Source organism: Thunnus maccoyii, chromosome 20 (assembly GCF_910596095.1).
Source record: "Thunnus maccoyii chromosome 20, fThuMac1.1, whole genome shotgun sequence".
NCBI lineage: Eukaryota > Metazoa > Chordata > Actinopteri > Scombriformes > Scombridae > Thunnus > Thunnus maccoyii.
In genome coordinates this window covers 17,563,189-17,577,790 of record NC_056552.1, presented here as the reverse complement: position 1 = coordinate 17,577,790, position 14,602 = coordinate 17,563,189, and the positions used below count along the sequence as shown (strand labels likewise).

Here is a 14,602-nt window from a genome sequence, read left to right as displayed (position 1 = left end):
ATGAGACAAAGCACAGTTACTTGCTGCATCCCAGTTTAGGGCCTGAAGCCTTCAGAGGTCTTGAAGGGAAGCTGTACCTTGTACACCTTCAAGTGAGACTGTCTAGCCTCACAGAGACCATTTAAGTAGTCAAAACATTCGGATAATGGTGCCAGATATAATCGCAGTTGGCCATCTACATATTATGTGGTTTCTGGATAAGATATTTCCGAGAACTAAAAGAGATGCAGCTTTTTATCAGATCAAATCGTTAAGCCCCAAAGACTGAAAACAGAAAGCAGAAGAGCTGTGTGAAGTTGTTGGTTCCACAGTGTGAAAGAAGGATGTGAATCAAACACACCACATGAGAAAAAAACAAAATATATTTTTGGTTTAAAAGTAATGTGACAATAACTTTTTATCAGTATACAGGACGTGACTTTGTAAACATGTCCATTCTGCTTCTTTTTTACATAGCACTTGGTGATCAGCCATCTGCATGCAAGTCATGTCAGGAACTGTGGGTTTTAGGTGTTGAACGAGATAAAAAGAATGATGAAAAAGGGAGTGCAATCAAACTGAAGTCAGGTCAACAACTTCTGCTTTTTTGTGATACAATTTCATGGGAAAGAATGACTCAGGTGCTTTGAATTAAATACTGCTTGCATGCATTTTCAAATGAACCTACAACTTAAGGAGTCCTCTCCTGCACTTAAAAAATGTTGCATGCAAGCAAATTGACTTTAACATCCCAAAGCATCAATTTGTTCCTCCTTCAGTTTAACTTTATGCAGATGTCTGTGTCTCAGAGCTGATCTGGTGAAAAGGCACAAAGAGATACTCCCATGGTTTGACAAATGACGGAACTATTTGTGTGTTTGTTTCTCAGAATCCAAATTGCCAAACAGTTTCATTCTGCTCAGTTGGGAAATTTTAAACTTGCTGTATTTAGCAACATTAAGCCATAACATCATATAAAGATGCAGATGAGTCTGATTCTTTTTATAAAATACTTGCATCTCATGCTTTGCTTATGACTCAAGTTTTCTTCCATTTATTGCACATTATATTTCCACAATTTTCAGGCTTTCGTTTTAGAACAGGAAGATTAAAAAACAGATCAACCTCTGAATGTTGAGACATACCTCTTGGGCACATATTTTCTCAGAAAACTGGATGTTGGTTTTGAAATTTTAACAGAACTACAGCCATCACAACAGCATTCTTAGAACTTTGTGCTTTTCCTTTTACTTTAGAAATTGCTCAACATCTCTGTTTCAGTTCCTTGAACTGGCCACCAGAGTCCAGCACTGCATTGGTTTTGCTTGAGAAAATAATGCATGAATGAGGCCTTACAGCAGGTTTGAGCCCGTATTTTCCTGAATGTGCTTGTATAGTAAGCTTATGTTTGATTCTACATCATATGATATGTCAAACTTCAAGAGTGAGCAACTGTTTTTAGGGCTGTATGAATCTCCAAATGTGACCCCCCCCCCATTATAATTTAAGTAAGATTAATATCCTGAAAATATAGTCAATAGTTTTTAAAGGTAGTTGCACTGCAAGTGTACAGACATCATTTCATGTTTTAAGGTTGCGATTTAATGCAATACTTTGTGCTTCACAGCTTTGACCTCATAAATCAATAACTTATCTCTCATTCTGTCCTCTACTGTCTCTTCTTTGGCTTTTTTTCCCTTTTCTTTCTGATTTTACTTCACCAGAAGCAAACCTGCACTCACTAAAACAAACAAGAAAAAAGAACAATAAATAAAACCTAGCCAACATATTCATACTACTGTATGTTCCATCTGCCCGTGACCCACTTTTCTCCCCTTGCCTTTGGCATGAGAGGGGTTAACACAGAAAGCAGGAGGAAAGCTAGTTTCTCAGAATAAGGACATTAGGCAGCAAAGGCAGTGGAAGCACCGAGGTAGGACGAAAGTGTGTTGAATATACACCATGAAGTGGCACACCATTAAAGGAGAGCACCCACTAGAGCTCTTATCGAGGATTACAATGCAGGGGTCATGCAGTCCTTAAGAGGCCGGATATGGCAGGATTCATCTACATCTCCTCTTAGCAGAGTGTACTATTGTGTGCATTAATGTATTTCAACCAACCTCCCCTTCCTCTGTCCTCCATCCTTCTCTTTGATGGGCTCTAAAAGCAACTATAAAGCAAGCATAAGGACAGTTTTCATTCAAACACTCCAACTTTATGAATGCAATTCACTGATACAGAATTATCATATAAACTTACTTGGTATCAACACACATATTCAACATTAGAGCACTGAATATACAGCATCACCTTCTAAGTTATTTATTCTTTCTATGTTAATGTGTTGGTTTTGCAACTTTTACTAGTTAGAAAGTTAGTTTTTTTTAAAAAAAAAATTGGCATTGTGCCTTTACTGGACAGCTTAAAGTGTAGATATAGACAGGAAATACGGGGTGCAGGGTAAAAGGAGTATGACAACAAAGGTCTCTGGCAAGAATCGAACCTTCGTATATCCCACTGATGCCCCAACTGTTGAGATTCATCTTTCCTCTACCAGCAACCTGTGCTTACAGCTGGTGTCATAATCAGTTTACTTTGAGAAAGCAACATGTGCCACATGTAGATCTCAAACCCAAACCTTCACCCAGTGGGACACAGATAATGATGCAGTCAGCCCCCGAGTCTGTCACACACAACATGCATCACCTGTCCAGGATTTATCAACTGGACTGGCAGCATTTAAGCATTTTTTTTACACTATCCACCACAAAGCATCATCAGATCAGTGGAGTGTTAGATAATGCATTGGAGGTAGTTCAAGTAAGGCTACAAACAGACATTTCACATGAAAACATTTCAGGGTTCTGGGTTATACAGAGGTCTGTTCTTGTGTTTTTAGATGATTATTAAATATATGAGTAAAAACATACATTTACATGTTGTATAGTATTCCAGTTAGTCCATTCAATCTTTCCTTGTGTGAAACAGCTATATAAATAGCAAGCTGCATTAGTTGGATGCACAGTAGTTACAGTACAACCTTTAAAAGTTATGAATTTTGTTTGTTTGGTTATAGTGCTCTCATCAATGTATGTTTTTAAAGGGTCAGTTCACCCAAATCACTGAGAAAGCAGAGTGAGGTCAGGAGATTATCCAGAGAAACATTGTTTTTGTTGCTGTTGGGTTTTTCAAATGTAATTTTTCAATGCCATGAGCATAACAAACAAAATGCTATTCAGGTCCACTGCACTGGGATTTGGGCACAAGTGGCAGCAGCGGATATGGTGTAACTCGCTAAATAAATAGTGAGCTACCACTAGGGGTAACTGAGAAAATATGTCTTTTTGCTATTAGAGAACACAACACAAAGATGCAGCATTCCTCCAAGTTTGCTCAAAGTCAGATCAATAAGGTGATACTCTTGACATACTGATGAAATCTGCACAAACACATAGTCGCCTGTCAGTCCCTGTCATGGTCTTTTATTTTTATTGCTTAGGTGATAAGCCAAATTTGAAAAAGTACAGTCTTCCTTTATTTTTATGATGACCCATCAGCATCGATGAGACAAGAGGAACAGTGAGGTGCTCTGAATCTATCCACTGTAAGTGTGAGACGGAAAGATAATGTGATATCATGGGACGAGTGCAAGTGTGAGTGTGTTTGATTGATAGAGTGACTGAAATAATGAGGGGGGGGGGGGCGGAGGAGGAGGAGGAGGTTGGGATGCTGTGGAACATTGAGAGACAAAAAGACAGAAAGAGAGAGAGAGTAATGAAGAAAATTGGGGATAATTGAATAGAAGAGCACTTGGGTGCGAAAAAAAAAAAGAAGATAGATGATGAAGTGTCAGTACACAGTGGAAGTGAAAAGAGAGGAAGGAGAATGAAGGAGAGAGATCAATCTAGCAGCTGAAGTAAGAGAGAGAGAAAGAGAACCCCACGCTGGAGAGAGAGAGAGAGAGTATGGATGTGTGTGTAGCAGAGTGAGAAAAAGAGGGAGAGAGAGAAAGAGAGACAGCTATACTGGGGCATAGAGTAGGTGAAAGTGTGTGTGTGTGTGAATGAAAAAGAGAAAGAGAGGCTGCACAATACAGTGGCTCAGGCTGGCTCACACCGATGCACATTTAAAGACTAGAAGGCATGAAAATGTGATTTTGAAAGAACAAAAAGCAAAGCACTTTTTGCTATTTTTTCTCATTTGTATTTTATCAACTGGATCTTTCTCTCATTTTCTAATTCCGGTCCCTTTTTTACTCTCTCTGTGGTTTATCAAGGAGGTCACTTTGGATACAACGAGGAGCAACACAACCTGAACTGCAGACTAAAAGGTATTTTACTTTTTCTACTGTTCATTGATACTGTGATCTTTGGTTTAAAACTGTTAATCAGAATAAGAAGATATGGAATCTGTGACCTATAATAAAAGTAATGTAAAGTGTTCATAATACAAAATAGCAGTATAAAAAATAATAGAATGGGTGACTGTGTGTGTAAACTACAAAGTAAATATGAAGAAATGCAATTAGAAGCAGTAGGTTCACTGAGAAAGAGGACATCATCTTTAGCAGCAAGGTGTGTGAGGGTGAAAGTCACAGCTTCTCAAATAGAAGTAGGTGCTGCTGAAATTGTGGCAGAGCGAGCGAGGGGGGGTACACGTCCTCTGAGGTCTGATTCACATGTTTTATGTAGGTGGGGAGGAAGAGTAAAGTGGGACACAAAAATGAATTAAAAAAATCACAGAGCCTTAAAAAAAACTCTTCACTAATTGCTCGTATCATTCCACAACTTTAAGACTGATGAGTGAGCGCTAGCTGCTCTGTTGTAGCACATATAAGCTTTATTAGCTATATATGCAGCATGAGGCAGCTAAAATCTAGATGTTTGTTTGTTTCTGGTCAATGTGTATCATGGGTGTGAAATTAGAAAAGGAGAAGTTCAGGTGAGATTCTGAATAATAGGATTGCTTACAGATTTCTACTGGACTCGAAGGATCAGTGGGCAGTGATGGTGGAAAAGTTCATTCCTCTAAATGAGGCTTTCATGCTGAATCAAACTTTATGGCCATAATTAAATCCCCTGTGACTAGTTAAGACCCTGTTTCATGTAGATTATTCTATGCTCTTTGTGAATTGTAATTGTACATTGCGGTAATTTACAAGTGCTCCCCCACAGTTACAAAGTAGGTTAAGACCTGTTGTATTATGGTGATACATGCACAGGGAAAGTCGGGGAATTATTAATGTATGAGCTAGAGATCGATCAGTCTAGGAGTTTTGGGAGAAATAAAAAATAATACTTCTGCTTATGTAAAACCTACATTTATGTAATATCGATATTAATACCACCCAGACACTCACAGCACTGTATTACAGTTTACTAGATGAGTTCAAAGAGGAAGTGTGTTGAAATGGAAAGGTGAGCAGAAATCAAACGAGAGCTCATAAACACCCACATTTCACACACCTCTTTAGCTGCAACTTGTCGAAATTGTTATCTGCTCCCAATATTTATGGTGTTAGCTGATGGAAAGGTGGAAACCCTTTAAATACCCCAGAGAACTGACTCACAAACACATATAGACACACATACACACATGCCTAATTTATTCCAGGCCTGCTTGAAACAGGGCGTTATAGCATTAGCACTGCTCACGCTGTGCACCAGCGGTATGTTCCTGTATAGATACGACTTAACTGACTTTGCGTTGGCCTCCTAAGACCTGCCACGCACATGCTGTAATGCAGAACAAGCAAAACTGGCTTTAAAAGCATATTTTTCTATTGGAGAAGTGCACCTTGGGGAATTCTTTTGGAAAGAGAAGAAAATAAACAAACTGGGCAATTAAAAGCAGAGTGGGCACACTAAGATTAATGGCTACCTCTCAAACACACAACAACTGATCATAATGGAACAAAGAAAAGCCAGGTGACGTTACCAATGCCAGAGAGGGACTGACTGATTATACGTTACGTGTGGGTAATGTCAAAAGAGAATGCGATTATGAAACAATTGAGTGGAAGATGAAAGACATGAAATACACTGAGTTGGGCAAAATGATTGATGTCAGTAGAGATTTGTGTCTTTCTGATTCAGAACATTTCCACCACCACTACCCGCTAATTTCCACTCCATCCTGTCCTGTCTCACACTGTTCTTTCCTGCCCAGTCCTGTTCTGTCCTCTCCGGTCTCTGCAGGAAGAGCAGGAGTCGATAAACGAGCTGGTCAGTGTAGCAGATGTGACAGTGTATATGGTCCAGTAATTCTCCAGGGTTTGGTGGAGGGAGAGTGTAGGACACAAGAAAGACATGCTGAGAGAATATTTCCAGTGACAGCTAACTGCTATGGAAGAATATAACGAGGCTCTAATAGCTGCAAGCTGCTGCTGTATCTATGAAGTAGAAATGCAAAATCCACAACAAAATGTTCCTTAAATCAGTCCCATGGGAGTATTGAAGTGGGGTACAGCTGTATGGAACCATGAAAAACCAATATGTAAGCAAGACACACACATTCACACATATACATTGTCTTTTAATTCAAGGACATAACACAATAGCTGTGTAAAAAAAATACCACAGATCATTCAATACCTGACATTTAAAGTGCCGTCATCAAATAACCTTGAGACGTAATTTCATGTTTAAATAAAATGATCATCTAATATGATTTTTAATGAACTTCTAATTGTTATTTGCGGAACTGAGAGAGTCTCATTGTTGTGCTCATTAAGACAGAACGCAAGAGAAGAGCTGTTTCCCCTGACTCTGCAGGCTTTTCATTATTACATACAGGGAGATTTCCCCCAGGGGAAAGATCTGGAGGATTGCCGTAAGCCACGAAAAACAGAAGCCAGCAAACTGCAACACACATCCACCATTATGAAGAACTCAAATAGCTCCAGCTTTACAATTTCTGAACACAACTTCAAGTTAATGACTGAAAAATACAGAGGCGTTCTTCTTGCACAGATGGCTCAAAAAGCAACAACTGGATTTTAGATGCACTTATTGGGGCTTTATAAGGAAACGCTCCTGTGCACTTGGCAGCGTTTAAAGCAGGACACCAGTTAAAAGACCAAAGTATGGACATAGAAACATGAGTAAATACATCATATGGTGACAAAGCTGTAACAGCACAAAAGGGTGATGGTATACATTTTTTAGGTTTTAGTATAATTGTCTCGCCTCATTAACCTCACTGTTTGCTGATGAAATCCAGTTTCTGAACTGCTGAGCAGCCTGGTACAAGCCCGCAGGGTCAGATGGCTCTTTAGCTGGCAATTTTAGGGCCGTAACAAGATAGCGTAAGTCTGATTAGTGTCAAGAGCAGGTGTAAAGAGCATGTTTTCCAAATATCTTGGATAGGAAGTGTGCATTTAATACCTTCATTTGCTTTTCTTCCCATCTAACATTCAACCTCAGTTTCAACAGAGGTGCCCTCCCAAAACAGGTGATGAACATTACTGTATGTGCCTTGATAGTAACATAGGATCTCTACATGTATCTGGAAGTTTCCTCACACTTTCCTTTTTCTTGCCCTCTTGGTTCAAGGTTACAAATGCTTTAGGATAAAATGTACTATATTCAGATTATACAGCTGTAGTTGCAGTGTAATAGTCATAAGTATAGTATAAAGTTGAAGTGCAAAGTGATGAATGAAAGGTCTTTCTGTCTGTAGAGTCAATTACACCCCATTACATGGTAGATGGGCAAACTGTAATGGGGCCTGACAGGCTTCGACATGGTCCTCACTTTGTCAGCCATGTCTAACGGCATTTATTAGTATCTTGTTGACTTTTGTCTCTCAGTTTTACCTTTATGTCAATGGACGTGCAAGGTAAGTGAATCTGTCACTACTGGACAGTCTATTTGTGGCTGTTTATCTGCGATAAAATCCACCCTGAAGCCTCAAAAACCTGTGCTCATCTCCGTGTGTCTGACTACTTTGTCTGTGGCCTGCTTTCATTGTATCTGAGGCCTGAGGTCTTCAGTCGAGAGCTCTGGGACACGTATAAAAAGTAATACGTGCCCTTGAAAAAGTCACTTGATCATAGGAATTCTATTGATGTTCAGTTTTATTAGAAATGTTTTGACACAGCATCTTGCGCTTCCCTCCTTCTTTTGTTGTTGTGAGACAGAAGGCAACCTGCTGCACAGTTGCCTTTGAAGTCTCTGTTTTCATGACATTTTAATGCACTTTCTGTCATATCCTGAATGGAGAGGAAAAGGGAAGTTTATTTTGTATAGTTTGAAGCAGAGAAAAAAGGGGCGATTATTGAGAAATCGACCATTGCACTTCGTCATTTTTATGTATTTCACATACAGTAATACAGCTCAAATTATTAGAGATGGGGCAGAATTCTCCAACACAAACTGGTTGTTTTGCACTTACATTTGTTTTCCGTGCTGCTGCAGAAATGTGCACATGAGCTTCGAAGCTGGTACCATTTAATTGATTGTTGAAGGGAACATTTTATTACTAATTAAACAATAACACACTAATCAAACAATAAAACATTGTGTCTCATACAGTTTATTGACCCACATGGATTAGCTCATTAACCTGCAATAATAATAACCAAGAACACGTGAAATATTAGGTTGTTCTAAGACATTAAATGTGCTTCATTATTATTATATTAAGACTGAGGGTTTGAAACATTATCTCGTGCAGAGATCCTCAATCTTGGAGTCGAGGTCCCTCATGGGGTGTCACTTGATTTAAACATGGGGTTGAGGGATATTTGTCAAAACTGATACAGTAATATTATAAAAGAATAGATTTACATGTATTTCTATAGTGTCATTTTAGAACTAAAGGTACACTATACTCAGATTCACAGAGCTTTGCATCATGAAAAGTTTTGGAGCTGAAAGCAGTGAAAGGCCCCTTGAAAAACCCCTGATTTATGGATCTCTGCTGTGTAGTACGACAAAGACGCTTTAGCTACTGTATCACACATTGTTTATGGGAAGTCTCAAAAATAGCACAGGGGATGGTCAATCCTAAATCTGCTGCATTGAGGTCTCCCAGCCCATCCAGCCAAGTTTAGCCCAAGCCAGGCCCCCAGTGCACGCTCCACCTGACCCAATTATATCCAGTCTGAAGGGATAGATAGCCCACTTTGATCTACACGAGACCACCAGCCAAGCTCAGGCTGACTGGTCTGGCACTTAATGCTGCTTTCTGCTAGACATTTTTCCAGGACAGTTGTGTTTGAGTGCTGCTTAAAGAGTCAAAACGGAGCGAGTGTGAGATCATGCAGTATGTGCATATGCGCATGCACACGTGCTGGGAACATCAGGCGAGCGGTGTGTAACCTACGAAGTAAGCTGTGGCCCGTTTTTCCTAAAAAAGGATCGCCCTTGGTGAGGCTGCAATGAGGAGGATGGAACTTGAACGCAGATCAAAGGAGCAGGATGTTTATTGTGAAATGGAGAGCTGGGGGTAATTATTTTAATCATCCACTTAATTACTGATTAGCAGGGTTATCATTTTTTTTGCTTGATTACTATCAGATATGCAATTGATTAAAAGGCATCTGTTTGTGTCGGATAGGAGACTTTTTCCCCCCGCTGAGGGAAAAGCCAGAATCTTTGGGTGCATTGAGGATAAATCTATTGCTGGTAATGTTATCTGCCTGTAAAATTAATCAAGGATGCCATGATTGGCAATTAAGCACTTGCATTTCTGCAGATTTTATCAAGCACAGATTTAATCAATGCTTGGAAATGCCAAAGCCTTGTTGTCACAACTGAAAAGCATACAAATAATATACAATTCCTCAATAAATATGGAATTTTTATGTTTATTATAGTGTTTTAGTGAATAAAGACATTGACACTTGAAATATTTATCCACCATATGTTCCTTAGACGTTGATTTTAAAGAGTGCTGGTGCTGTAGAGGGTACATACTCCAGCTTAGCCCTTCCCCTTTAAGCTCCTACGTCAGAGCACCACGCCCAGTCCTGGTGGCTAGTGAAGCACCATTCATATAAAGCTAACCAAGTGCCCTCTCCCCCTCAGTTTAGTGACTCATCCTATCCATCCCGTGTCGGAGCGGGCCTTGAATGCTCTTGATTGTTCCTCGTCACTGATGGTGTGAAAGAGGCTGAAGGGTGGAGACCCAGTGAAAGAGAGGGATATAGAGGACAGAACTTGGCCGCTCCACTTTTGCAGGACGTAAAAGTGGGACAATCTGTTCCTTGGATGATCTCCAATTCTACTTTCCGGGGACCGATACACTGAAAATATATCTATACACATGGTCTGTCCTACATAGGAAGAGAGTGAGTGAGTGAGAGAGAAAGAGAGAGAAAGAGATTGACAAAAAGAGGAAATATGCATACACGTTGAAGTGACGGTCCGTAAGGCCTTTACAGTAAATTGTGCTGTACTGAATATTCCCTTGAAACTGACCAAAAGGAGAGAAGAAACCCCTGCAGCACACATCCAACACATCAGCTACAGTATCCCAGCATCCTCTACAGAGGACAGAGAGATAATTTATGCTGTGACTGTAAGATATTTTAACAGTAGATACATGATATGATTTAAAAAAGAAAAATAGAGATGACACATTAAAAAACAATTCTGTGTAGATTCAACATTATTTGTAACTGTGTATAATTTACACTGCAGTAAACTTGAGTTTGACCTATCAGCCAAAACATGAATAATGTGTTGCGTATGAGAAACCCCAAGGACTAAAGCAACCAAATGAGCCCTAAAGTCATTATTACATTTTTGTCACACTTTGCAAAAAACAAGGTGACAACATCTCGGATGGATGGAGACAAGAGATATCATTGACCCTTCTCTGCAAATCTCTCCGTCCATCCATCTTTGCTTTCCAGGTGCTCAAGGAGGGCATCCATCTCTGTCCTCGTTATCATGATTAATCAGTTCCTGATTCTTCATCTTCATTTCACTCCATTTCCTTACTGTCTGTGGACACACGTCTGCCCAGATCTTTCAAAAGCCTCTCTTCTTTTGAGTTTCCACACGGCTTCTAATCATGAGAATTCAAGCTGCCGGATTGGCCTCCCATGGGCAGACAGACTCACCAACTTCTGAAATCTTCACATGTCCCTCTTTCCTATCCGTACATGCATGACTGTTGAGATTTATATCCATGTTCTAAGTTAGGCGCTCATAAGATCAGTCTAATAAAAAATATTTCATTTAATCAACATTTTAAAATATGACATATGTTAAAATGCTAAGTATAGGTGCTTTAGCAATCATACATCATATAAACTTTGCATTTAGATGACGCTTTCATCATCTAGAACACATTAGAAGACATTTAAAATCCTATCTTACTATAGAATGATTATAGTCATAGACAAACTGCGCTCAGATTCAGATTAGAGGAATTTCAGAAGTACAATTGATATGAGTAGAACATTTTAGACATAAACCTTAGACACCACAAGATAGTGGTTGTTTTCTGCCTGCTGTCTGTCTGTGGTAGCCTGCATTCAGATCAGTGTAGACTCTATAATCTTAAAATCAGCCATTGTTGAAAATAAGTAATTTAATCAGGTTTTTAATCATGTTGTGTGTTCCTGGCCTGAGTAGAGCAGGAGACTAAAAAAATGATCATGAAAGAGGAATCTGCAGTACAATAATAAAATAAGCCGTGAGAACAAAGAAGTGATATTGAACAATTCAGGTTAGTGGCTAAAAAAAGCGTGAGACAATGAAAGATGAGTCTTCAGCCTCTGACAGAAAATGTGGAAAGACTTTTCTGTCAGGAGTGGGAAAATCATGCCTCTATTCCGCCACCATTCTCCCGTGAGGGAAAAGAGTCAAGACTAGTCGGAGTGATGGCTGCCAGCACAGGGACAGGAGAGCCAAACAGCTGGCGAAAGGAACTGACTAAATCTGAGCTATTGTTGTGTCAGAGCGTAGGAGTTGAGTGACATGACGGAGAAGGGAAAGACAAGATGAGTTGTGACATCCAGGATAAGATGCACAGGCTGAAGAAAGCGTTGCCATAGCTAGAATATTAAATAGCATTTCCTTTTACACATATATCTACTCCGCTTTTCATCCTGTCTTTACCCTCACGTTACTGTTGATTTTGTCATATCTTGTTCTCATCCCTCTTCTAGCCACAGCTGTCCTCTCACCCCCCCTTTTTCTCCCATTCTGATTACTCTGCTTTATGCAAACTACAGCTCAGTCTTCCTCTCTTGTGTATTTCCCCTTTTTGCTTTTACATCCCAATTAGTTGGTTCCGTCTACTCTCAGTCTGTCCTTCTAGTTCCTTATCTTACCTAGTGCAGACTCAATGTTGTTCAATATTTGATGAGACTCTGTTCATAAATCAACCTTCTCTATTCCCTCCTGGTGTATCTTGAATGATAGTTTTAATCTCCAAAACCTTGTGAGTGTTAACACGCAGCTCTCTGTCAGCCTTTGATCAGAGAAGCTTTCCCGCCTGATAAATACATTTTGAACACGTATATCATACTAACAACACTGGCGAGGTGGATCCTAGTGTGTTGTTCTCTACAAATGCAGGTTAGATGTATGCCAAATATGGATTTCTGGCCCTTGGTAATTGAGCAACTGCTCTCTTATGGCTGTTGATAGGTAATGAGACCCTTACATTTACTGCCAGCAGTTAAAAACCTTAATAAAAAAAGTTTGTGGTTGTTGCATTCAATGCTAATTACACTAATTTATCGATTCCTTTTCCCTAATGTACGAAAAATGGTTAGATACTTTTTTTCTGAAATGTTTTTTTCTAAAATCATCCTCCAATTTTCTCCTTTTTCTGTCCACTTTGCTTAACTGGCTCTGACATTTTGCTTGTGAAAGTGGCCCACCCTGTCACTCTCAGAGCGTCTTGGGGAGTTGACCGCGGTCAGTCCTCTTCCCCTCTGCGGTTTCCCTTTTGTGTCTAAAAATGCTCAACTTGCATACTTCGTTTTGGGCAGTGAGATATGAACAGACCAGGCTTGTTTTGCAAACATCCAGTCAATCATTCGTCACCGCTGAAATTTGCACTGTTAATTGTTTTGCTCCAAAGCATGAAACAACCATAGCTGCAAGATTTGGTCAAGTTTTGTTGTTATGTCGACCCACTCCATTTCCCAACCTGGGGTCAGGAAAAAATCTGAGGGGAGGAGAAAAACCATATTGATGCTGCACAAAGTTATGCTTCTTTCTTGACACTTTCCTCTAATTCTTTTTCATGCAAATTACTGGATAACTTTACTTATTCAACAAGTTGCAGCCAGACATGCAACCAACGACGAGGGGTCGCAATTAGACATTGCTTTGTTTTAAGGGGTTGTAAGCCAAACAGGGTGGAAATCACTGCTTTAATCAAATAACTAAAACCCTGAGGCTTATTCTAATGCCTTACTTTACTTGATAGAGATAACTGTCTGACCCCAACTAACCTCCAACTTCTAAACACCTTGTGGGGAGTTTTCCTAATCTTCCTGTTAATGTCCTCACAAAGGAATACAAGGTTATGCAAACACACTGATACACACTGGCAAACCAGAAAAAAACAAATAAAGCAGTAATCCGGCTGCAGTTTTTGGCATAGTGGTATACTATACGACTCTTCATCATATGTTTCTCTTGTATCTTTGCGCTATTGGCTAGCTTATTCATCTCTACATTATTATTTATGTCAATTACAGGACACTGTAAGCTGTGCCAGACACCTGTTGAGATCCTTGGTCACCAATAGAGGTTGATAAGTCAAAAGACATAAATCACTTACTGCCCCTTTAACCGCCATCAACACCATGTTTTCTACATTATTTTATTAATAACTAATTGACTCTTTAAGTATCTGCATGTTGCTAATCTGTGATTGAACGAGTGTCCTAATTTAAGTTGTGTCTCCATAGTCTCATGTGATATTTTATTGAGTTCCATCTGTCCATCTGAGCATCTATTTCAGAGTCCCAACTCACATGATATTCAGAGCACCAAACTGCCAATGAGACAGTGGGAGATTCCCTGCGTCATTCACCATCATTAGGCGGCTGTTGGCAATAGTCCAGATCTGCATGATGGCAAAGCCCCTGTAGCCAGACTTCACCACAGAAAAACCAGGACAGAACATATGGAGGCGCCAGTATGCCAAATCTGAAGCACAATGAAGCAATGAAACAATCTTAAAGCAAAAATCCACCCTTTGAAAATTGCTGTTGATGATGCAACTTGCATTTCTGGGTCAATTTTATTGTTTGATGGTACTTTCTGCTCCCTGCAGATAACTGGCCAAATGTAGAAGGTATGACTTCATGTCAATCAATATATTTTTCACATAATGACAGTTGAGTTTTGTAGCAGGGAATGTTTCTAAAATGTCAACCGTAAAGATCATGTTTTGATGTCAGTACCTCAGGGTTAAAGAACAAGGTACTCTTCATAGACTTTGCATAGACTTTCATGAAGGGAGAAATCAATCGTGCATAAAGCGATTTTTCCACTTAAAGAAACCTCAATAGGCCGGAGCGCCATGTAGCCACAACACTTGTTAGGTTTTAATTAAGGGGCATGACTGTTGCTTTTCTGAGCTAGAAAAACTCCTGCTCTTTTGCAGCATATTTTAAACAAAAATTTAGTATTCTCAGACT

General features: G+C 39.6%; 1 protein-coding gene across 1 annotated transcript in view; it reads left to right on the top strand.

Moving 5' to 3' along the window:
- Positions 1-14,602, top strand: part of LOC121886957 (SH3 and multiple ankyrin repeat domains protein 3-like) — a 55,082-nt gene that overhangs the window by 9,757 nt on the left and 30,723 nt on the right. Inside the window, exon 3 of the mRNA XM_042397408.1 lies at positions 4,259-4,312. The gene's annotated coding sequence lies outside the window, so the exon portion shown is untranslated. The remainder of the gene's footprint in view (positions 1-4,258; positions 4,313-14,602) is intronic.